We start from the raw sequence: 26,537 nt of genomic DNA on the forward strand, positions 1-26,537 counted from the left end.
TGCTCCTGCATTCAGTGCATATATATTTATGATAATTAGCTCTTCTTGTTGAATTGATCCCTTTACCATTATGCAATGGCCTTCTTGGTCCCTTTTGATCTTTGTTGGTTTAAAGTCTGTTTTATCAGAGACTACGACTGCAATCCCTGCTTTTTTTGCTTTCCATTTGCTTGGTAGATCTTCCTCCCTCCCTTTATTTTTAGCCTATGTGTGTCTTTGCATGTGAGATGGGTCTCCTGAATACAGCACACTGATGGGTCTTGACTCTTTATCCGATTTTCCAGTCTGTGTCTTTTAATTGGGGCATTTAGCCCATTTACATTTAAGGTTAATATTGTTATGTGTGAATTTGATCCTGTCTTTATGATATTAGCTGGTTATTTTGCCCATTAATTCATGCAGTTTCTTCATAGTGTCAATGGTCTTTACAATTTGGCATGTTTTTGCAGTGGCTGGTACCGGTTGTTCCTTTCCATGTTTAGTGCTTTCTTCAGGAGTTCTTGTAAGGCAGGCCTTCTGGTGACAAAATCTCTCAGCATTTGCTTGTCTGTAAAGGCTTTTATTTCTCCTTCACTTACAATGTTTAGTTTGACTAGATGAGAAATTCTGGGTTGAAAATTCTTTTCTTTAAGAATGTTGAATATTAGTCCCCACTCTCTTCTGGCTTGTAGTGTTTCTGCGGAGAGAACCGCTGTTAGTCTGATGAGCTTCCCTTTGTGGGTAACCCGACCTTTCTCTGCGGCTGCCCTTAATATTTTTTCCTTCATTTCAACCTTGGTGAATCTGACAATTATGTGTCTTGGGGTTGCTCTTCTCGAAGAGTATCTTCGTGTTGTTCTCTGTATTTCCTGAATTTAAATGTTGGCCTGCCTTGCTAGGTTGGGGAAGTTCTCCTGGATAATATCCTGAAGATTGTTTTTTAACTTGGATCCATTCTCCCCGTCACATTCAGGAACACCAATCAAACACAGACTTGGTCTTTTTACATAGTCACATATTTCTTGGAGGCTTTCTTCATTTCTTTTCACTCTTTTTTCTCTAATCTAGTCTTCTTGCTTTATTTCATTAATTTGATCTTCAAACACTAGTATCTTTTCTTCCACTTGATCGAATCGGCTATTGAAGCTTGTGCATGCGTCACGAAGTTCTCGTACTGTAGTTTTCAGCTCTATGAGGTCATTGAAGGTCTTCTTTATACTGTTTATTCTAGTTAGCCATTCATCTAACCTTTTTTCAAGGTTTTTAGCTTCCTTGAGATGGGTTAGAACATGCTCCTTTAGCTCAGAGAAGTTTGTTATTACCAACCTTTCTGAAGCCTACTTCTGTCAACTCATCAAACTCATTCTCAATCCAGTTTTGTTCCTTTGCTGGCAAGGAACTGCAATCCTTTGGAGGAGAAGAGGCACTCTGGTTTTTTGAATTTTCAGTTTTTCTGCTCTGGTTTCTCCCCATCTTTGTGGTTTTTATCTACCTTTGCTCTTTGATGTTGGTGACCTACAGGTCGGGTTTTCATGTGGATGTGCTTTTTGTTGATGTCGATGCTATTCCTTTCTGTTTGTTAGTTTTCCTTCTAACAGTCAGTCCCCTTAGCTGCAGGTCTGTTGAAGTTTGCTGCAGGTCCACTCCAGACCCTGTCTGCCTAGGTATCACCAGCGGAGGCTGCAGAACAGCAAATATTGCTGCTTGATCCTTCCTCTGGAAGCTTCATCCCAGAGGGGCACTCGCCTGGATGAGGTGTCTGTCAGCCCCTACTGGGAGATGTCTCCCAGTCAGGCTACATGGGGGCTTGGGACCCACTTGAGGAGGCAGTCTGTTCGTTGTCAGAGCTCAAATGCCATGCTGGGAGAACCACTGCTCTCTTCAGAGCTGTCAGACAGGGATGTTTAGGTCTGCTGAAGCTGTCTGCTGCCTTTTGTTCTGGTATGCACTGCCCAAAGAGGTGGAATATAGAGAGGCAGTAGGCCTTGCTGAGTTGCAGTGGGCTCTGCCCAGTTCAAGCTTCCTGGCCTCTTTGTTTACACTGTGAGCACAAAACCGCCTATTCAAGCCTCAGTAATGGTGGATGCCCCTCCCCCTGCCAAGCTGCAGCATCGCAGATCAATCTCAGACTGCTGCGCTAGCAGTGAGCAAGCCTCCATGGGCGGGGGACCCACCGAGCCAGGCACAGGAGGGAATTTCCTGGTCTGCCGGTTCCAAAGACTATGGGAAAAATGCAGTATTTGGGCAGAAGTGTACCGTTTCTCCAGGTACAGACTGTCACGGATTCCCTTGACTAGAAAAGGGAAATCTCCCGACCCCTTGTGCTTCCCAGGTGAGGCAACGCCCCGTCCTGCTTTGGCTCACCCTCCATGGGCTGCACCCACCATCCAATCAGTCCCATTGAGATGAACCATATACCTAAGTTGGAAATGCAGAAATCACCCATCTTCTGCGTCAGTCTCACTGGGAGCTGCAGACTGGAGCTGTTCCTATTTGGCCATTTTGGAAGCTTCCTCTGGGTTGAGAGTCCTTCTAAAAGAAACCCTAGAGAATAAGCTCTTCCCTCCCACCACGTGAGCACACAGTGAAAAGGCACCATCTATGAACCATGAAACAGATCCTCATCAGATACGAATCTGCCAGTGCCTTCATCTTAAACTTCCCAGCCACCAGAACTGTTAGAAATACACATCTGGCCAGGTACGGTGGCTCACGCCTGTAATGCCAGCACTTTGGGAGGCTGAGGCAGGTGGATCACCTGAGGTCAGCAGTTCAAGACCAGCCTGGCCAAGATGGAGAAACCTGAACTCTACTATAAATACAAAAATTAGCCAGGTGTGGTGGCGGGCACTGGTAATCCCAGCTACTCAGGAGGCTGAGGCAGAAGAATCATTTGAACCTGGGAGGCAGAGGTTGCAGTGAGCCAAGATCACACCATCAACAGAGTGAGACTTTGTCTCAAAAAAAAAAAAAAAAAAAAAAAGGAAAAAAAAAAGAAATAAACATCTGTTCTTTATAAGCTACCTACTCTATGGTATTTTGTTATAGTAGTGCAGACTAAGACAACTTTGAAAATTGTCATTACTGAATAACCAGTGATACATGAACCTGTGTCAAAACCAATTTTTGAGAGAACAATCAGTTTATTTTTATAAACTTACAAATGCTCAATATATGCCACATCATAACATATACATTAATGCCACGATCTACTTTATCCCAGACCCTTATCCATTAATCACCACTGTTTACTACAAAAGCAACCAAAATAGATTATTTCCTCAAGGTTGTGGGGAAAATGTGGTAAAAGTCCAAGGTTCTTGATATATCCGCATAAATACTCACATGGTATAATATCTAAGATTTCACTGGCCACTACTTGACTCTTTTTATTCACACAATAACACAGAAAACTTATTTAACAATGTGTTACGTCTATTATCTTATCTCTTTCCACTGGAATTAAAACTCCATGAGGACATGGATCTTTGTTTTGCTCACTAAATGCTGCCCAAGTATCTAGAAGAATGCCAGCATACTGCAGGTGCTAAATAAAATTTTTAATTAATGAATGCTTTTAAGTTTCCTTTTGGAAAAAATTTTACTACACAAACAAGCAAGAAAGTCTTCATTTTTAAAAATCCAGTAATATGGCAGATATAGCATACTGGCACACAGTATCTATCCCAATTTCCCTCTACTGTGCCTTCCTATACCACAGGAAGTTGAAAGTTTAAAAACTAAAAAGCATTTCCCAGACTTCCCTGCACCCTGCAGCTACACTTCCAGATGTAACTTAAGTCTACCAAATTCGTCACGTGTGAGAGATTTAGAAGATAAGCAAAAGCTGCCTGATTAGAGGGGAAAGCACAGACACAGGCATGTTCAGTTTTTCTACAACAATGTATTCGAAGAAGTCCCCGAGTGTAAGGCAGGGATTCTCAACCTGGAATGCACAAGATATTGAAGATACTGCCTGAGTTCTTTGAGGGATCAGAAATTTAACAAAAAAATTTTTTTTTAATTTTTTAACTTTTGTGCATCAAGCAATGAAAGTATTGACAATAAATGAACAACCTAACAACTGTGTTAGAAATTAGCCATATGTGGTAGTGCACAGTAAGACCACGTTTATTGGGATACAGTTGTCCTTGATAACCGGAGGTTGCTACGCATAGTGGGAGGATGGTAGGGGGCGAATGAACATCAGCCTCTCCCTCTCCAATTACCTCCCCAAACCTCCCTCTAGGCACCGCCAACTGCCTGATATGAGCAAAAAAGTTCTACAAGTGTAATGGAAAATTGGAGAGAAATTTTGATTCTGATGAAAAGGCCAGCCACAGTGGTTTACACCTGTAATTCCAGCACTTTGGGAGGCCAAGGTGGGAGGACTGCTTGAACCCAGGAGTTCGAAACTAGCCTGCACAATATAGTGAGATCCCATTTCTACAAAAAATTAAAAAATTAGGCCAGGAGCAGTGGCTCACACCTGTATTCCTAGCACTTTGAGAGGCCGAGGCGGGCGAATCACCTTAAGTCAGGAGTTCAAGACTAGCCTGGCCAACATGGCGAAATCCTGTCTCTACTAAAAATACAAAAAAAAAAAAAAAATTAGCCAGGAATGGTGGCACATGCCTGTAATCCCTGCTACTCGGGAGGCTGAGGCAGAAGAATTGCTTGAACCCAAGAGGCAGAGGTTGCAGTGAGCCGAGATCATGCTAATCGCACTCCAGCCTGGGAGACACAGCAAGAGTCCGTCTCAAAAAAAAAAAAAAAAATTAGCCAGTGTGGTGGCATGCACCTACAGTCCCAGCTACATGGGAGGTTGAGGTAGAAGGATCACTTGAGCCTGGAAGATTGAGGCTACAGTGAGTCGTGTTCACGCCACTGCACTCCAGTCTGAGTAATAGAACAAGACTCTGTCTCTAAAAAAAAAAAAAAAAAAAAATTTACACCTTGCAACTCAGTTACCCCCAGTGTTTTGCTATTTGGTACAAGCTTTGTAAAACACGGACAAAATTACAATGGAATTATATCATGAAAATTTAGTTTTGTGATTTTTTTCTCAATTAGTTTTTTGTTACGGTCTTATGTCTTATACATTAACATCTGCATTTTACAAATGCCCGATAATCCAACGTGGTAATTTCTGAGGATGAAGTGTGAGAATAGAGCCAAAGGAAAATTCCAGCAAGGTTGGTAAAGAACAGTATCTAGTGAGTCATTTCATGGCACTAGTACATCAAGAGACACATGAAACAAGTCCCTCTTTACAATGCAAACTACGTATCAATGGATGTATACAGGGCTGCACTAAGTTTTCCCATACCATTTTGTGGTGCCTGTGGAAAACAACTTTACAAATACAGCAACAGTTTCAGCAAAATTCAACAGACACTTAAATACAAATTACATTCATTTGACAAGTTAAATGTCAAATGTAATGGAATCTCAAAACACACTGAATATTTTGTTTAAAAAACAAAAATGAGTGAAAAGGCTGAGGCAGCAAGTTACATAGTAGTAGAATGTATTGCCCAGCAATGGGAAAGTCACACAATTGGTGGTGAGAATCTACTGTAATTATAATAAAAAATGTAAAATTACACTGAGTAAAAGATCAGTAAAATGTTTATATGAGATACAGAAAAGAAACTGAAAAAAGTTCTACAGTACATGTTGAGCATCCCAAATCTGAAAATCTGAAATCCAAAGTGCTCCGAAATTCGGCCAGGTGTGGTGGCTCACGCCTGTAATCCCAGGAGGGATTCCAGGAGGATGAGGCGGTCAGATAACCTGAGGTCAGGTGTTCGAAACCAGCCTGGCCAATATGGTCAAACCCCATCTCTACCAAAAATACAAAAATTAGCTGGGCGTGGTGGCACACACCTGTAATCCCAGCTACTCAGGAGGCTGAGGAAGGAGAATCACTTAAACGCAGGAGGTGGAGGTTGAAATGAGCCGAGATTGCACCACTGCACTCCAGTCTGAGCAACAGAGGGGGACTTCGTCTCAAAAAGAATAAAAGCAAACCCCACTTCACAACACAGTGTTTTCTTCACAGAGAGATGCTGGTGTCAAAAGCCCTAGGAAAGGAAATTTTTAAAGTTCTAATTGAAGTTCCAAAAAAGTATTAACTTATATAAAAACCTGTTCATTCAAAAATGTTTCAAGAACTGTGTAAAAACATGGATGAAGAGCACATAAATCTACTACATACAGAAATACAGTGGCTTAGCAGAAGATTTCTCAACAGGTGTCTAAACTGAAAGATGACTTTCAGGAGTACTTTCGCAAACACAGCGGACCAGATTTTGCCAAGTATTTTGAGAATGAAGAATGGCCCAATCTGCAAACATTTGTTATCACATGAAGTAACCGAACAACTCTCCGCGAGACCTTAGAGAAAATATTTTTAAGGCCAGTTGTGGTGGTTCACACTTGTAATCCCAAGTGCTTTGGGGAGACCAAGGCAAGAGGATCACTTGAGGCCAGGAGTTCTGTACCAGCCTGGGTAACACAGTGATACCTCCATCTCTACAAAAAACAAAAAAAAAATTATAAAAAAAAAATCAGTTGGGCATGGTAGCATATGGCTGTAATCCCAGCTACTTGGGAGGCTGAACCAAGAGGAATCCCTGAGCCCAGGAGTTCAAGGTTGCAGTGAGCTATGACTGTATCACTATACTCCAGCAAGACCATGTCTCAAAATACATATTTTATATATATATATATGTTATATATTATATATATAATTATAATATATATTTTATACATAATATATATTTTACATATTATGTATGTTTATTTCAAGTGACAAGAGTCTTGGGGAAAAAATCCTGTGATCAAAAAAAGGAAATCTTAAAATGTTTCCATTGTTTCTTGGGCTTGAGAGTAAGAACGTTTATCTGCAAATCTCAAGTCTTGCTGATATAGGAGAAAAATATTAAAAAGGAAAAGTAAACAGTATTTCCCTTTTCTTTTCAAATAAGTGTAAGACTGAGGAAGGAACCCTTTCTCTGAATCTTGTGCTCAGGCTGAGAACTTAACTTTGAGGAGGAGGAATTTGCTCTTCCTCCTCACTGATGATACACTCAAGATGAGATTTATGCTCTTGATTATACACTCAAGATGAGATTTGCTGATCATAAAAATGTTATGGATTTCCCTGAACCAGCAATGTTCTGCCAATCATAGGAAAGTAATGAACATTTAGCTGCAAGTTTTCAACTTTTTAAGTTTTTTCTTATTTAACAAGCACCTACAGCAAGGACGAACTGTCTCATGTCAGATAAAAATCAACACTGTGAATGCTTATTTCAAATTAAACAAAACAAAAATAGGTTTCATGTGAACAAGATAAACTTCATTCTTTTAGTTTTAAAAGGCAATTTTATTGTATATGTTAAAGCCTATAAAAGATGAAAAAGATCAAAACACATACAAATATTTTGTTAACTTGTGGACCTTCATTTCAGCCTCACCATGCCAATCAGAAAAAAAAAAAAAAAAGTTGACTTATTTCAAAATCTTACATAAATTATGACTTGGACTATATTTTTATTAATATCACTTTGGCTTATGGTTTTTAATAGCTTTGCTATTTGATATTGTCAATAATTTTCACGGTGTATTAGGTGCAAAAGTAATCACAGTTATTGCCATCACTTTTAATGTTAATTGTACTTTTAATTAAAAGTAATGGCAGAAACTGAGATTACTTCTGCACCAACCTAAATAAATAACATTAATTAAAAACAGCTAGTAGTAGCATACAGACAGACATACAGACCAATGGAATGAAAGTCCAGAAATAAATTCATATATCTATGGCCAATCGATTTTTGACATGGGTGTCAAGTCCCTTCAATTGGAAAAACCAGTCTCTTCAACAAATGGTGCTGGAACAACTTGATATCCACATGCCAAAGAATGAAGTTGGACCCCTATGTCACATCACATACAAAAATTTACTCAAAAGGGATCAGCAACCTAAATATAAATTAAAACTCTTAGAAGAACATATGGGGGTAAATCTGCATGCCTTGGATTTGGCAATGAATTCTTAGGACAACAAAGGCATGAACAACAACAAAAAATAAATAAATTGGACTTCATCAAAACTCACAACTTTTGTATATCAAAGGACATTATCATAAAAATGGGGAAAAAAAGTGTTAGGATGTAGAGAAACTGGAACCTAGGTATGTTGCTGGTGGGTGTGTAAGAAAATACAACTACTGTGAAAAACAGTTTGATAGTTCCTCAAAAAGCTAAACATAGAATTACCATATGACCCAGCAACTCCACTCTTAGGTATATACCCAAAAGAACTAAACACAAAGACTCGAACAGATACTTTACGCCAATGTTCACTGCAGCATTATTCACAACAGTCAGAAGATAAAAACTACCCAAGTGCCCACCAATAGATAAATGAACAATATGTAGTATAAACATACAATGGAATACTATTCAGCCATAAAAAGCAATGAAGTTCAATATATGCTACAACATAAATGAACCTTGAAAACATTACACTAAGTGAATTAAAGACCTAAATGTAAGACCTGAACCATAAAACTCTTAGAAGAAAACACAGTGAACAAGTTCCACAGCACTGGTCTAGGCGATTTTTTGTATAGGATCTAAAGTATAGGCAACAAAAACAAAAACAAATGGAATTATGTCAAACTAAAAAGTTCTGCACACCAAAGGAAATAACAAAATGAAAGACAGCCTATAGGTTGGGAGAAAATATTGTGCCAGCCATACATCTAGACATATGGCTTATCTCAAGATATAAGAGGTTAATATCTTAAATATATAAGAAACACAACTCAGTAGCAAAAAAAAAAAAAAAAAAAATGAATAACCCAATTAAAAAATCAGCAAAAGACATGAATAGATACTCTTCCAAAGAAGGTATTAAAATGGCCAACAGGTATATAAAAAGGTGCTCCACATCACTTATCAGAGAAATGAAATTCAAGACCACAATGAAATATCATCGCCTCACACCTGTTAGGATGGCTATTATCAAAAAGACAAGAGACCTAAAAGTTATTTCACAGTTCCTCCAAGATATAAAGATTTAGAAAAGTTGGGGCAGTCACTAGCAGGCAGCTGGTGCACACGAGAACAGGTCCAACACGGTTCTACAGCTAGTAAGCATAGTCCGAGGTTCCTGATCACCATAGCGTCCTAACCTCGACTGTTTCCAGATTCTGAAACAGCAGTGTGGTTCCAGAAATGAAACTCCAGAAGCAATTTCACAATTAGACCGGAGGTTTCCTAATCATAAAAGAGATAACTCTCTTGGTTTCCCAGTTCTGGGCTAAGATGTGAGGGTTGTTCCTTAAAGCTCAACCTACTGTCTCTTTCTTCAGCTCTCCCAACTTAATTCCTCCTACGTAAGCCACTTAATGCCTATGCCAGATAATGATTTATTGCCCCTCATCTCCCAATTCACCCTTTTTGTCTGCTCTGTGAAAATGGATTTGTGCCCTTTAAATATTTTTTTATCTGCCAGCTGACATGACATTAAGCTCTGTCAGTAGAGGGCACTGGAAAGGCATTGCAAAGGAAAAGAATTGTGCTCCCTGGTTCCAGGGCATTCACTTGGCTCCAGTAGGCAAGACTTTTCCAGGGCCCTACTCCTTCAACAAGGATGGTTTCCCCACCACCAGGCTCCTCAGTATGTGCTCTTTTTTCCAACAAGAGCCTACGTAGTTTTGTAGTAGAGGTCTCTGATGAGATACCTCTTCATCAACAGCATTCCCTGGTACCCTAAGGGGTAGATTTCCAGCAAATTCCACTAGTGCTGTACCATAGCTTGAACTTGCCCTTTGACATAGCCTGGACCGTGCCCTTTCCAATAAGATCTAGGTCCATCTGGAAGATGGAAAAGCACTCTATCTTAGTCTTGGGATAGTCACTGCTCCTTATATCTGCTATTCCTATATTCTTTAGCATTATCTTTACTTCTCACTGGTAAATATCTTATTACTCCAATCCCCTGTTATAGTCAATAATTCCTTATTCTTTCCCTGCTAAATTACTGTGTGGTTTCTGTCTCCTGACTGAACCTATACTGATACATTCCAACAATTCTTTAAACTATTTAGCAGCCTATGGTAAACCCTCTCTTTGCTTAAGGGAGAGTGGTTCTTTCTCTACAAGTGTGTCTTCACTGTTTTATTTTTAAATGAAGGATTTGGGCTGTGGAGTGTGAAGAGAATAACATAATATCCTCAGAAATGAAATGAAGTTGTAACATCAACTTTTTTAAATTAGGAAGTGATACTAATCATGTATAGCCAGGGTCAAGAACCATTCCTAGGTCAGCCTATTCAATACTTGAATTGGAATGTTAACTTTATCTTAGAGTACTACCATTCCTGTTATGCCTAACTGCTATTTTGAAACTTAGCCTACAATGAGATACCACTTCACAACCAATAGAATGGCTAAACTTTAAAAAGACAGACAACAGCAAGTGTTAGCAAGGATGTGGGAAACTGGAACCCTCACACATTGCTGACAGGGATGTAAAATGGTGCAATTACTTTGGAAGTAGTTTAGCAGGGTTTTTGGGGGGGGGGTTGTTTTGGGTCTTTTGTGTGTGTGTTTGTTTTTGAGACAGGGTCTTGCTCTGTCACTCAGGCTGCAGTACAGTGGTACAAACATGGCTCACTGCAGCCTCAACCTCCTGGGTTCAAGCAATCCTACCGCCTCAGCTGGGACCACAGGTGCACACCACCACCCACCTAATTGTTTTTTTCATTCTTTGCAGAGAAGGGGTCTTGTCATATTGCCCAGGCTGGTCTCAAATTCACGGGCTCAAGCAATTCTCCCACCTCGGCCTCCCAAAGTACTGAGATTACAGGTGTGAGCCACCAAGTCCAGTCCAATGATTATGTTATATTTTAGTACAATCTGCAAACAGGCAAATTGATTTCACCTATTTTATTGTCATTAATTTTATCAAAAAGTATGGGTAAGAGTAAACCTACAAAAAGCTTATATATCCTTCCTGAACATGCATTCTTATAAAAACCAAACAAATCTGTAAGGTTCACACACTACTCCACAAAAGATGTTCAGCCACTTATAAAAAGTCTAATTAGTTTTGCTTTGTGACATTTCCATTTTACTATCAATAAATGAGGTAGATTTGAAGAGCAGAATCCCATTACCCTTCAATTATTAAATGATTTGTTTAAAAAAACTATTCCTCCAACTCAGATTTCAACTATTTTCAGACTTAAAGCCAAAATTTCTAAGTCTATACAGGTGACAAATGAGATTTAAAATCTTACCTTGAAACACACATTTTTCTCTGCCTCTAACCTATGACTGTGACCCATTTTTATAAAGAAACCACTATAACCCAAAGTCGCTCCAGCTAATATCCCAATATAAATCAAAATATATAAAATATGAGGAATAAAAACAGCTATATGGCATATAAAAAACAAAACAGAAATAGGCCCCTTCTTACTTTAGGAAGTAATTACTTTAAATGTAAAGGGATTAAATTTGCCAACCAAAACACAAAGATTGGCAGAATAGATGTTTTTTTAAATGATCCAACTGTATGTTGTCTGCAGAAGACTTACTTTAGATCCCACGGCACAAATACATGGAATGTGAAAGGATGGAAAAAGATATTCCATGCAAATAGTAACCAAAAGAGAGCAGGAAGGGCTATCCTACTAGTATCAGACAAAACAGACTGAATCACAAAAGTTCACAAGAGAAAAAGTATATTATATATTAATGAAAGTTCAACAGAGCAAGAAGATAAAACAATTATAAACATTTACACACCAACAAAATATATGAAGTAGTTACAAATCATCAAAATATGAGGCAAAAAGTAACATAATTAAGGGGAGAAATACTTCTATAATAAAAGGTGGAGGCTTAATACACCATTCTCAATAAGGAAAAAAATAACCAGAAAGAAGTGAAGAGAGAGACGATTTGAACATCACAATGAATCAACAAGATCTAACATATATTTAGAACAAGGTACTCAACAACAGAATATGAATTCCTCTCAAGTGCACATAGAACATTCTCCAAAACAGGCTATATATTAGGATACAAATTAAGTCTCAATTGATTTCAAAAGATATTTATCATACAAAGTATGCTCTCCAACCTCACAACAGGAATAAGTTAGAAATCAATCTGAGAAAGAAAACTGGAAAATTCACAAATTTATGGAAATTAAACAACACACTCTCAACCAATGAATCAAAGAAGAAATCACTGGGTTAATCAGAAAACAGAGACAAATGAAAGCAAAGACATGACAAACCACAACTTATAGGATATAGCAAAACCAGTGCTAAGGAGAAAATTTATAGACATAAACACATTAAAAAGGAAGACAGCTCTCAAAACAACCTATCTTTATAACTAAGGAATGAGAAAAAGAAGAACTAAACCCAAAGTGAGCAGAAGGAAGAAAATAAAAAAGACCAGAGCAGAAATAATTAAAATAGAGACTAGAAAAACAATAAAGAAAATCAACAAAACCAAAAGTTGGTGCTTTGAAAAATTAACAAAACTGACAAACCTTTAGCAAGATTTAAAAGAGAGAGAGAAGACTCAAATTACTAAAATCAGAAATGAAAGGGGAGACATTATGACCAATTCTACAAAGGCAAAAAGGATTTTTTATAACAGAGTACTGTGAACAACAGTACACCAATTGGACAACGTAGATGAGATAAATTTCTAGAAACACAAAACCTACCAAGCCTGAACCACAAAGGAACAGAAAATTTAAATAGACCCATAACTATTGAGGAGATTTAATCAGTAATTAAAAACCTCCTTACAGGCTCGGCGTGGTGGCTCACGCCTGTAATCCCAGCACTTTGGGAGGCCAAGGTGGGTGGATCACAAGGTCAAGAGATCGAGACCAGCCTGGCCAACATGGTGAAACCCTGTCTCTACTAAAAATACAAAAATTAGCTGGGCATGGTGGCGCGTGCCTGTAGCCCCAGCTACTCAGGAGGCTGAGGCAGAAGAATCGCTTGAACCCATGAGGCAGAAGTTGCAATGAGCCAAGATCATACCACTGCACCCCAGCCTGGCGACAAAGAGAGACTCCATCTAAAACAAACAAACAAAAAAACCTCCTTACAAAGCAAAGCCCTAAATCTGATGGCTTCACTGGTAAATTCTATAAAACATTAAAAAAAAAAAAAAGACTAGTTCTTTTCAAACTCTTCCAGAAAAGTGAAGAAGGAACACTTCCTACCTCATTCTAAGGCCAGCACTGCCCTGATACCAAAGTCAGACAGATGCTACAAGAAAATGACAGACCAATATTCTTTATGACCATTAATGCAAAACTCTTCAACAAAATACTAGCAAACCAAATACAGCAATGTGAAGGCAAATCAAAACTACAAGATGCCACTTCGCAGCCATTAAGATGGCTGCTACCAAAAACAAAACAAAAACAGAAGACAGTAAGTGCTGATGTGGATAGATTAGAATCTTTGTGAACTATTGATAGGAATATAAAATGGTGCAGCCATTATGGAAAACAGTATGAGGGTTCCTTGAAAAATTAAAAATAGAATTATCATATAATTCAGCAATTCCACTTCCAGGTATATACTCAAAAGAACTGAAAGCAAGGTCTTTGGGAGGCCGAGTCAAGTGGATCACAAAGTCAGGAGACAGGGACCATCCTGGCTAACATGGTGGAACCCCATCTTTACTAAAAATACAAAAAAAATTAACCAGGTGTGTTGGCACACACCTGTAGTCCCAGCTACTTGGGAGGCTGAGGCAGGAGATTCACCTGAACCCAGAGGCAAAGCTTGCAATGAGCCGAGAATGCACCACTGCACTCCAGCCTGGGCGACACAGCGAGACTCCATCTCAAAAAAAAAAAAAAAAAAAAAAAGCAAGGTCTTGAAGAGATGTTGACATACCTAGATTCAAAGCAGCATTATGCACAAGCAACTCAAGTGTCCATCCATCAATGGATGAATGCATAAACAAAATCTGGCATATGCACACAACAGATTATCCAGCCTTAAAAAGAAAGTCCTGACACACAGTACAACATGAACAAAGCTTGAAGACATTGTGCTAAATGAAATAAGCCAGTCACAAAAAGATAAATGCTGTATGACTGACTCCACTCACGTGACATACTCAGAGTTGTCAAATTCATAGCAACAGAAAATAGAACAGTGCCTGCCAGGGAATGGACTATGTGGGAGGGGGAGAGTAATTGTTTAATACATAGAGTTTCAATTTGAGAAGATAAAAAAAGTTCTGTAGATGTACGGTGATGACGGCTGCACAACAATGTGAATATACTTGATGCCACTAAACTACACACTTCAAAATGATTAAAATGGTAAAGTTTATGTTATATATGTTTTACCATCATTTTTTAAAATGAATATTTTTTTAAAGACCAAAATATGAATCTTGTGTTAAAAACTAGGGAAAAAAGTTGTTTCAAATGTAAATAAAAGTTAAAATTAATGAGATTAAATTAAAACGTGAGAGATTAGTTTTCACCATGCACCAAAAAGGAGTCTAGAAAGTGCGTTGACCATAAATTAATAAATCTAAAGAGTTCTTATAAAAATAATATTTTTTAATTCACTAAACTCTATTATATGTAGGCAGTGTTCAGATTTTTATTCACATTATCTGACCATAAATCCCCCTGGCTGACTTTATTATTGTTTTTAATCCCTCTATAACCAACATCCTTATAATCTTCATAATTTTAAATCACTTTGCCCATAAGGAAAAATGTAAGGCAAAGACAGCAAGTACCTGGCATTTCTCCATAGGGCAGCTCATCCTCAGCATGAATTAAGTGAGAAATGAACAGAGATTAAGAAGGGAAACCAGGTCACTTTTTTTAAGCTTATGAGTTAGATATTAGTGGAGCTTTTCACATTGTGCCTTCACTGTTTAATATTTACATTCCCAAAATGTTAAATTTGAACATTTACACAGAAATGTATAACAGGTCTGATTTTTGTTTTTAGATGGTATTCAGATTACTAATACTATAATTCCATTGCATCAGCACCTGACTAAAACCATTAAGAAACTTTCTGTGAATAATCCTTTACTGTACTTAATTTTGTACGTTAAAATATTTTTATTTAAATTTTTTAATTCACACATAATAATCATATGTATTTATGAGGTACACAGTGATCTTTTGATATATGTAACGTATAGCAATCAGATCAGGGTAATTAGCAAATCCATCATCTCAAACATTTACCATTTCTTTGTGTTCAGAGCATTTCATATCCTCCTGGCTATTCGAAAGTATATATTATCAATTACAGCCATCCTATAGTGCTAGAGAACACTGTAGAGCTTATTCCTACTACCTAGCTAGAATACTTTTTTTTAATAAGGCCTTTACCAGGTCCCAAAGCCTAAAACAAAAACAAACCAGAGATTGTCACTACCACTTCACTTCTTAATCAAAGGTTTGTGAGAAATCCTCTTTAAGATTTAAATCCAGAAGTTCTAAAAGCATGGTGCATGGGCCCCTGGAGTCCTGACACTCTTTTAGGGGACCCACAAGATGTGTGGTCCCCTATTTGTATAACACTATTTGTATAATACTAAAATTTAAAATACTAAAATTACTGTCATCTTGGATTGAATTAAAGTCACCATCAACTATCAACAATTATAAAACAACAAAAAGCCAGCCGTGGCTCATGCCTGTAATTCCAGTACTTTGGGAGGTGTATGCGGGTGGATCACAAGGTCAGGAGATAGAGACCATCCTGGCTAACACCGTGAAACCCCGTTTCTACTAAAAAATACAAAAAACTAGCCGGGCGAGGTGGCGGGCGTCTGTAGTCCCAGCTACTCGGGAGGCTGAGGCAGGAGAATGGCGTGAACCCAGGAGGCAGAGCTTGCAGTGAGCTGAGATTGCACCACTGCACTCCAGCCTGGGCAAGAGAGCAAGACTCCGCCTCAAAAAAAAAAAAAAAAAAAAAAGACAAGAAAAAGTCAATGTCACTTAAGAATGTCCTTGAAACAGTAAAAGTTATTAATTTTTACACAACTTTTTATGTGACAAAATGGGAAGTTTGCATGAACCATTTCTGCTACATACTGAATTACAATAGTTGATGGTTGTCTCAAAGTAAAGTGCTTTTGTAACTGAACTGACAGCTTGAACTAGCCTCTTTTTTAATGAAAGTGACTGAAAGAACGATTGACAGACTATGGTTATTCAAATTGGAATATTTTAGCAGAGGTTTTCTCAGAAATGAATAAACTGAGCTTGCTTGTCACTTTAAGTAAACAAGTCACATTTGTTGCCAATGATAAAATTTGAGCTTTCAAGCAAAAATCCGAATTCTGGAAAATTCATATCCACCATCGTCATGTCAAGACCTAAACAGCTTCCCAATAATTTGTCTCTAACAAAATGGGTGGTGATATTAACAACCATAACTTTCTTTGATATTGCATGATGAAAGATGTCAACATTTGGAAGATCTGCATAACACTGAACCAATATTTATAAATGACCAAGGAATGATGTTACAATCTCAGGAATGGGTATAAGATCAATTCAAAGTTCAAGCCAATGGGTTTTACTAGAGCATGCAAAAATCCACTTACATGATTTCTCACTGCATCTAACCTTTAAGAAATTGCCACTTACTGAGTGTTGATATAATATCAAAAAACAATATCCACAATTATCTGAAAAGGCTATTAAAATGCTCCCTCCCCTGGCCTCTCCACCCTGTTCAGCCATTACCTGTGTGACACTGGATTTTCTCTATATGTACTTCAACCCAAACAACGTATTGCAATAGACTCGATGCAGGAGCAGATACGATAATCCAGCTGTTTCCCTTAAACCAGACAGATTTACAAAAAAAGTAAAACAATGCCACTTTTCTCACTACTTGATTGTTTGTTTTAAAAAAAAGTTGTTTCCATTAAAAATATGGTGTTTATATTAACATGTAAAGAGTTTGTCATTGTCATTTTAAGTGAACTGACAAAACAATTTATATTTCTCTTTTCATTTACAATACAGTAAATACAGATAAATTCACAAAAGCTTTTTGGGGATCCTCAACAACTTTTAACAGTGTAAAAGGGTTCTGAGACCAAATGTTTGAAAGCATTTAGAGTTTTAATATTAGACCTCTGCAAATCAAGAACAAGTATGTAAAATCATACTGGGGGGGGGAGTTCCTAGGAAAATTATATGAAAGCTGAACATGAACACAATGTCAAATCAAAACTGACCTCACTCTATATAATATCAATAAAAAAGAAAATAAAGAATACTTTGATAAAACTGATTTTGTGTGCCCTGGAAACAACATACAATATTCTGATCAAATAAACACGTATGTACCTACCAATATTCTGACAGATTACATGTTTGATAACGGCACATTATGGTCAAAGAAACACCCAATCACAAACTCAAAAACAAATGATTAAAAGATTAAAATAGCAGCCGTCACCAACAGGAGGGACACAATCCAAAGTTCTGTCAGAAGGGACAAACAGGGATATATCAGCAGCTCTCCAGTAGCATCCCGGGGCACCCAGCTCAGGGTCTAGCTGTTCTATTTAAAACTGACTTACATGTTTCCAAGGTAGGACAGTGAGACTAAGCTCTCATTTAACCCCAAAGGAGCAGATGGGTCATAGTGGAATTAATCTGCACTAATACTGCTCCATCCGCCAAAAGTCTTTTTTCCACTTACTAGATCCCTTTGAAGACTGAGGAAGAGCAACGGTAATAATAGCAACATTTCCTAGGCACCAGTTACTAAATGCCAGGCACTGTGGGCTAAGCACTGTACATGTATTAATCACTTACTATTTGAGAATATCTTAAGAGTATACACTATTATTACGTATTTTGGAGCTCAAAAAGGACAAATAACTTGCCTTAAAAAAAATAAATAAATAAAAATAACTTGCCTAAAGTAAAGCCAGGACCCAAACCGAGCCATCTGACTCTGAGGCCCAACCCCTTAGCCACTACACTATAGTACACAGGCATAGTAATCAACAATAACATCTGAAGTTTAAAATTCAGGGCGCACCCTACACAATTTCTGTTGTTTATACTGAAATCCATTGCCTAAGGAAAGCTCCCATCTTGCAGATGGCCCTCTGACAGGTGCATCAGTTGCTACTCACGCACTGTTCAACTTTCAGATGGTGGGGGACTTCAAGCAAGAAAAGCAGATTTGGGAAGATGAATACTTTTGATGAGGTTTAAAAAAATTAAGGCCAGGCCGGGCGCGGTGGCTCATGCCTGTAATCCCAGCACTTTGGGAGGCCGAGGTGGGCAGATCACCTGAGGTCGGAGTTCAAGACCAGCTTCAGTAGCATGGTGAAACCCCGTCTCTACTAAAACTACAAAAAATTAGAGCTGGGAGTGGTGGTATGCGCCTGTAATCCCAGCTACTCGGCAGGCTGAGGCAGGAGAATCGCTTGAACCCAGGAGTCAGAGGTTGTAGTGAGCCAAGATCGCGTCACTGCACTCCAGCCTGAGCCACAAGAGCGAAACTCCGTCTCAAAAAAAAAAAAATTCAGGCCAGGCGCGGTGATTCACGCCTGTAATCCCTGCACTTTAGGAGGCTGAGTCCAGTGGATCACCTGAGGTTGGGAGTTCGACACCAGCCTGGCCAACATGGTGAAACCCTGTCTCTACTAAAAACACAAAAATTAGCTGGGCGTGGTGGCGCGCGCCTACAATCAAGAAGCTGAGGCGGGAGAATCGCTCGAACCCGGTAGGGGCAGGCTGCAGTGAGCCAAGATCGCACCACTGCACTCCAGCCTGGGTGACACAGTGAGACTCCATCTCAAAAAAAAAAAAAAAAACGTAGAATACAAATTACAAAATTTCATAACTCTTGGACTTCTTTTCCTTCTGCTAATGGAAGTAAAAACATTATTGTATAGCAGCCTAGCTAGACTATTCTAAAGAGAACAATGCCTCAATTCAAGTCAATTGGAAAAGCTTTATAAAAATTGCTTCTACAAAAGTTTAAATTACATTAATAGATTTAAATGTTTTGCTATGTTGGCCAAACACGAGGGTAGTGTTAAGCCTATCCACTTCATTTCCAAGTTCAGAATGAGTCTGCAGTTGTAATTATGTGATGAATCAATTCAAGGCAGAGTTTCGTGATCATTAAAAATGAACCTATAACTTCACCATAGAATTTAACTCAAGAGAAGTGGAATGGGAACATGAACAAGTCATATTAGAACTCTGCCTGCAGGATGAGAAAGAGTGGGTAAGGCACGACTTATTATCTCGCAGTAATTCTACATAGGAAATACTTACAGATCTTTCAGAGTTTTGTTTGGTTCTGACATTTGGCACATGTTTTAAAATAAGCACCATTTAAAGTTCCTTAAATAAATCACTTCTTTTTTGGCCTACTGAACTAAAAACATTCCACAATACAATTACAAAAATAACTTCCTGGTTTTCTCAGACAACCAGTTTATAAGAATAATTCAGAGGTTCACAAAGGATAATTTGATTTACATAAAGCTTTCAAAACGGACATAAAAGGTAAGTGAAAATGAGTGATTAAGAAGACTGTTAAGGTCCTTTCTAACCACAAATTGTCATGAATTGTAATTAACCACAATTACAATTTTAAACACCTGAAGGAAAAAACCCAAATAGAATTCATACTGCCAAAGAAAATTTTCGCTACTTTCAGGCACTTGAGTGAGCTACGTTAAAACGGGAAATGGGCTTTAAATTATCAACATTCACATCGATTACACATGATGCATGAAAACTCCATTCTACAATGAGTAAACGCCCAGGAAAGGAACCCAACCAACTCCAATTGCCCTGGTGCTCATAAGAGGTTTATACGGCACAAGGGGTAAAATTACGGTAGAGTCGAGCAAGCCTTTGGGTTACAGGAGTCCTTGAACACTTGCAATTGAGAACCCGCAATTCAGGAAGGAAGACACTAAGGAAACTCTGCACTGTCATCGAGGGTGATCCGATTCAGGTTCAAACCAAATGCTCAAGGCGACAAGTTGTAAACAGAAGACACACTTCAGCTCAAACCACCCAGTGAGAGGAAGCAAACCTGCCCATCGCCGATGTCACAGCAAATCCCACCTTGCTGGCGCTCAGCCGGGAACCCTAGGATTCCGATGCACAGTGGCCCGCGACCCGACGGCCGGCTACCACTGCGGAGGGGGGGGCGCAGGGTTGGGCGCGCCCGCCCCCGGCCCTGCAGCCCCTCGGTTAGACTCCCCGCGGCGCCGCGAGCTCGGGCCCGAGAGGAAGGGTAGAGCACAAGAGGCGGCCTCCGCCCAGAGACCGCGCCCAATACCCTCCGCAAGGACTGGGACGGGGGTCCACCGAGGGTCCGGGGACTGGGGAAGGCGTTTTCCAGACCCAGCCAAAGCCCCAGCCCGTCAGGGCTTTCCCTCAAGACCTAGTGCTTTCCCCTCACGCCCCGTGAAAGACATGTGTTACACAACCCGTCAGGTAAGGGGCGCAGGGATCCAGGGTCACCCCTCCCTACCCCCGGGCGCCGCCGCCTGCATCTCCCGCGGCCCGGGGAGAGCAGAGGGACGGCCGGCCGGGACGCGAGGACGGCAGCGAGGCGCTCACCGGCTCAGGATGGGGCGCTGGCGGGGACTGCGAAGAGCCGCAGCACCCGGCTCGGCACCCGGAGCACGGCGGATCCCTCGCCGCCCGCCGCCCGGTGTTTTCATACAAACCCTGGTGGCAGGCTAGGCGGAGGCGGCGGCGGCGGCAGCGGCAGCTGCGGCGGCGGCGCTGGAGGCGGCGGAACCTGCCCGCATCCCGGGCAACGTCAGCGCGGCGCCCCGCCCACCGCACGCCTTGCCAGCCGGCTCCCAGCACGCGCAGGGAGTGGGGGCGGGGCGTGCGAGGCCGCGAAAGGGGCGGGGCGGAGCGCACGCCCCCTTCCCGGCGCGTCCCCTGTTACCCCCGTGCGCGCTCCGCCCCGCCCCTCTGCGCGCCTGACGAGAGGGAGCGCGCGCGTGGGGGCGGAGCGTGCACGGGAGCGGGAATTAGGGGCGGGTGTTCCGCTGGCTGCCGGCGCCTTGTCCCCAGCAGCCCCGGCCACCGCCCCACCGTACCGATCTGCGAGCTACTCCCCACGTTCTTCAAGTCACCTTTCTGTACACTCCCAACGAGGGCCCCAGCGTTTTCCCGGAACTAAGCCCGCGCCCACCCCTTCCCCCGCTATCAATCAGTCACTCTTAGGAAGGGTTCTTAACGCTCCCCACCTGATGCCGGGGTAGCATCAAACGCTGGGGACTGCGGTAAAGCTTAGACCTTTCCTGACCTCAAGGAGAGTCCGTAATAAGAGGCTGGAAGGGACACGCTGTTACTACAGTCGGGCTCCCAGAAAACAACAGGATTGCACCTTGTGGCCAAACCTCAGTAAATTGGATGCCTGGTGCTGCAGCGAACAAAATAGCATGCTGATTTACTGTTTTTTGAAAAGGTGCCTGCATATAATCAAAACGGTAATGCTAAGTTGGATACTGAAGGCAAAGGCGGAATGTTTTATCTGAGCCAGAGTAATGTGTCAGAGAAATTACTAATACACCCCCTTCTGTTTTGACTGTATTTAAGTGTACTGTAATGTATTGCAAATAAATACTGACATCATTTACTTTTTCAAGATGCACAAGATCATGTTTGCTACTGTTTATGGTAAGGAATGTAATATTACTACTAGATAAGGGAATGCATTGAGAACTGTGGGATTTTTGTTTTGTTTTATGATCTTGTTCAAATAAAATTAAGCAGGTGTGAAAGCAATTCAAAAAGTAACCCAAGGTACACCACAATGCTTCTTACGGTTTACCCTTGGTAGATGTCTTTATTCAGATGAACAAGAAACTGCCATTTTGTAAACATCGTAGTTTCCTTCATCGTGAGCACTAAAAGATAGGTTATGGTATTTAAAATAATTTTTAAAAAATAATTTTAAAATAATATTTAAAATAATTTTAAAACCACCCCAAACCACCCAATCGGAAAGGTATTGTCTGAAAATACCCAATAATAATGTAAAAATTTTACAATAATGCTAGATATACATGTAATATACCTGAAACCTTTTTAAAGAACATGTTTCTAAATGAGTCAACCTGCAATATAGGAAGATACTATGTGGATGTGTGTGTTTGTGGAATTTGAATCCCACTTTCACAAGCACTGTTAGCATAGTTTGATGACCAGGACACAAACCCAGGAGATTAACTGACACAAGATAAACAGCTGCGTTACGTTGCTTTGAAATGATTCCAATCACATAGTTTGCCACAAGAGTGAGTGATTTATGTTTTGTGGTAATTAAGAACTTCGAGCTACTCTCCCACCCCCTGGGAATGTGACATCACTCTTCATCAGATCCCACATGTATGAAGTTGAAATAAACTTCACCTCCCCTAGCTAATGTGACATTACACCTTATCAAACACCATATATAAGTTACTGACTTCAACTACAGGATTTCAAAATACATATAAACTCAAGAATTTGCGAGATGCTTTGAGAGCTCAGTGGGTGGCAGATCATAGGCTCTGTCAGCCACTTCCCTAAACACTACCGGCTCAGGCTGCAACAGGGCCACACCCTGTTAGCCTTTAAGCTTTGAAGCCTGTCCAGCAACACTGGCACCGCCCTGTAGCATCGTGGGACTTTGCATATCCTCACAGATCTCCTGTATGTTGGACACCATCTCTCCCAAGAACCTCAACCTCCAAAAGGTAAAGGTACACCTCAATTATTTTTATTTTCTTTTTTTTTTTCTTTTCAAGACAAGAGTCTCACTCTGTTGCCAAGGCTGTAATACAGTAGTGCAATCATGGCTCACTGCAGCCTTGACCTCCCAGGCTTAATGAATCCTCCTACCTCAGCCTACCACTGAGTAGCTGGGACTACAGGCACATGTCACCACATCTGACTAACTTTTTAAATTGTTTTTGTAGAGTTGGGGTCTCCCTAAGTCGCCCAGGCTGTTCTCAAACTCCTGGGCTCAGCAGTCCTCCTGCCTTAGCCTCCCAAAGTGCTGGGATTACAGGCATTAATACCACACCCACCTCGATCTTTAATTAGACTTTACTTTCCACAGAGGTCTGCTTCAATCTTAATTGAACAACTAGATTTTAATAGTTTTGGAACTCACTATGTAGTTAATATACATCATCTATGGAGTGTATTCCCTGTGAAATTATTCCCTTAATTCTCTGCCTCTGTACATTGTGAACCTAAGAAAACAAATTATCTTCATATGGCAATAAACCATGTTGACGTAGGATTTTTTTCTCCTTAGCTCAGCTAGATCAAGGTTCTTGTCTCAAGACCAGGAAAAATTAGATACGCAGCCATTTGAAGAGTGAGTGGAGTAGAATTTATTAAGCAAAAGGAAAGCTCTCAGCAAAGAGAAGGGTCCTGAAAGCAGGGTCCCAGTTGCCAGCTTCACAGTTGAATACAAGGGCTTTTACATGCAAGCTGATGGGGCTGGGTTCCCTATTTGTATAAGGCGCAAATTCCTGGTGGCTCCACCCCATTCCCCCAGTGTGCATGCAGGCCCTTAGTCCACTGTAGGCATGTTTAGGCAAGACGCCTATGTAAGTTCCCTTATCTATACGAAACACGGATGGGAGGTTCTCTGGGGACCCTTCCCTTACTGTTTGCCTAAAGCAAGCTGGCTGACTCCTTTCAATGTGATTCAGGAAATTATACTTTTATCTCCCTACTTTGAACCATACAGAACACAGAGCTAATTTCTATTGGTCACTCTTTCCACAGCATCTTCAATAAACCTTATTATGATACATAAAACTAAATGTGAATAGCTGATATAATCAGAATTGGGCTATATAATGGAATTCATTTAACTTGGATTCCTCTATTCAGTCTAACCTTGTAGGTACTCAATAAATGTTTGCCTGTTTCATTTTTGGACTAATCATGGGGAGAGAGAGTGAACACTGGAGCCCAGCTATCTCTTTCTCCTCTTCTGATTTCCTTATCTCCATGTCTTTAATAAGGTAACATAGAAAATACAACACGCTGTATTACAAAACTCTGTAGTCGTAAGGCTTAGAACAGTCATGGACCTCTCAAAAAGTCTACAGCAATTTCCATCTAGAACATAAATGTTAGGAGAGCATGATTGATCATGAGGTTTCTGAAACATAGCTGGTCCTCTGGAGTTAGAGGATTGATTGTGGTAACTATTGAGCAATCAACCATTTATCAAGCACGTCTTATGTACCAGACAGTCCTCTTGAGATCTTCTGAGGAATTAAGCAAATAATAATGCTCAACAAAAGACCTAACCACTGCCTTGTGTCAAACTAAAAGGTTTACCACAAATAGACCACAGAACAGAATGTAGTACCAACAACCAGAGCTGAATCTAAATGAATGCGGCAAAACTGGGAAATGGAGGGAAGCAGTCTGGGATTTCACACAATGAATGGTTCTGATGCAAATCTTTTACAGTGGCAAATGGTTTCCATGGTAAACTGTAAATGGTATGTAATTCAGGGTCAGAAAAATTGAACTTAAAGGCCAGGCGTGGTGGTTCATGCCTGTAATCCCAGCATTTTGGGAGGCCAAAGCAGGAAGATCAATTGGTGATATAGGAGTTAAGAAGAAATCACTTAGGCAGATAATGAGAGTATGGGAGCCCTTGGTAAGGCTTTTCTCTTTAATGAAAAGCAGCCCCAAATCATTTTCTAACAAAGAGCAGCCTGTAAGGTCAAGCTGCAGACATACCCAAGCAAGCTAGGAGCTTGCACTGGTGAATGCCGGCAGAAACTCGGGGATAGACATGTTCAAGATGGCAGCTCCACCTTCTCTTCTCTGTCAGCCACGTGTACAATAAGAAGCAGACAACATGGTGCAGATCAACAGGAAAGCCCATTTGCAGAGTAAGATTACGGTGGGGAGACAAGCCTTCCTTTTCCCCCGCCCCCGCACAGTATGTACACGTCATACGTGATGGAACCAATGTGTGAGCCCTATGTAAATCAGACACTGCCTTCTCCAACCTGATGCCTATAAAATCTGCTGCGATCCACCGCCTCACCCCCTCTTCGGACCTCTCTCTTTCCCGAGAAGCTGCTCTCCTCTCTCCTTTCTTCTGTCTATCAAACTTTCCACTACTGAACCCACCAACACGTGTCTGTGTCCTGAATTCTTTCTTGGCGCAAAACAACGAACCCCAGGGTATATACCCCAGACAGCATAGGCATATTATTGGAACGAGGAGTTCAAGACCACCCTGGACAACATAGCGAGACCCCCCCAACTCTACAAAAAATAAAAATTAAAATTAATGTGTGGTAGTGCATGCCTGTAGTCCTAACTACTTGGGAGGCTGAGGCAGGAGGATAGCTTGAGCCCAGGAGTTCAAGGCCACAGTAAACTGTAATCACACCACTGCACACCAGCCTGGGCAACAGAGCAAGATTATGCCTCTAACGAAAAGAAAGAGAGGGAGAGAGACAGAGAGAGAGAAGCAAAATTGAATTTAAAGATCCATACGTATAAACCACTACACCCTCACTAAGATTCTTCCTTTTTTCTTTTTTTTTTTTTTTTTTTGTTTTGTTTTGTGAGATGAAGTTTCACTCTTGTTGCCCAGACTGGAGTGCAATGGTGCAATCTCTGCTCACTGCAACCTCCGCCTCCCAGGTTCAAGCAATTATCCTGCCTCAGCCTCCCAAGTAGCTGGGATTACCAGGCATGCACCACCACATCCAACTAATTTTGTATTTTTAACATAGATGGGGTTTCACCATGTTGGCCAGGTTGGTCTCGAACTCCCAACCTCAGGTGATCCACCACCTCAGCCTACCAAAGTGCTGGGATTACAGGTGTGAGCCATTGTGCCTGGCCACCCTCACATTCTTCATTTGTGAAGTGGAACTTAAATATTCCTGCCAAATCTAAAGCTTTAAAATTTGGCATACCCTTTGATTCTCTTACAGGAATTTATCCTAAAGAATGTATCCAAGTGGCATCATATTACCCAACTTCAAACCGTACTACAAAGCTATAGTCACCAAAACAGCATGATATTGGTATAAAAATAGGCACATAGACCAATGGAACAGAATAGAGAACCCAGAAATAAAGCCAAATACTTACAGCCAACGGATCTTCAACGAAGCATACAAAAACATAAAGTGGGGAAAGGACACCCTATTCAACAAAATAGTGCTGGGATAATTGGCAAGCCATGTATAGGAGAATGAAACTGGATCCTCATCTCTCATGTTATGCAGAAATCAACTCAAGATGGATCAAAGACTTAAAACTAAGATCTGAAACCATAAAAATTCCAGAAGATAACATTGGAAAAATTCTTTTAGACATTGAGTTAGGCAAAAACTTTCATTACAAGAACCCGAAAGCAAATGCAATAAAAAACAAACAAAAATAAATAGACGGGACTTAATTACACCAAAAAGCTTCTGCACAGAGAAAGAAATAA

General features: G+C 40.4%; 1 protein-coding gene across 1 annotated transcript in view; it reads right to left on the reverse strand.

The window, feature by feature from the left end:
* Nucleotides 1–20,917, reverse strand: part of AGTPBP1 (ATP/GTP binding protein 1) — a 204,845-nt gene extending 183,928 nt beyond the window's left edge. Inside the window, exon 1 of the mRNA XM_010378074.2 lies at nt 20,657–20,917. The gene's annotated coding sequence lies outside the window, so the exon portion shown is untranslated. The remainder of the gene's footprint in view (nt 1–20,656) is intronic.
* Between the last annotated feature and the right edge of the window lie 5,620 nt (nt 20,918–26,537).

This window comes from Rhinopithecus roxellana, chromosome 16, assembly GCF_007565055.1.
Source record: "Rhinopithecus roxellana isolate Shanxi Qingling chromosome 16, ASM756505v1, whole genome shotgun sequence".
Lineage (NCBI taxonomy): Eukaryota > Metazoa > Chordata > Mammalia > Primates > Cercopithecidae > Rhinopithecus > Rhinopithecus roxellana.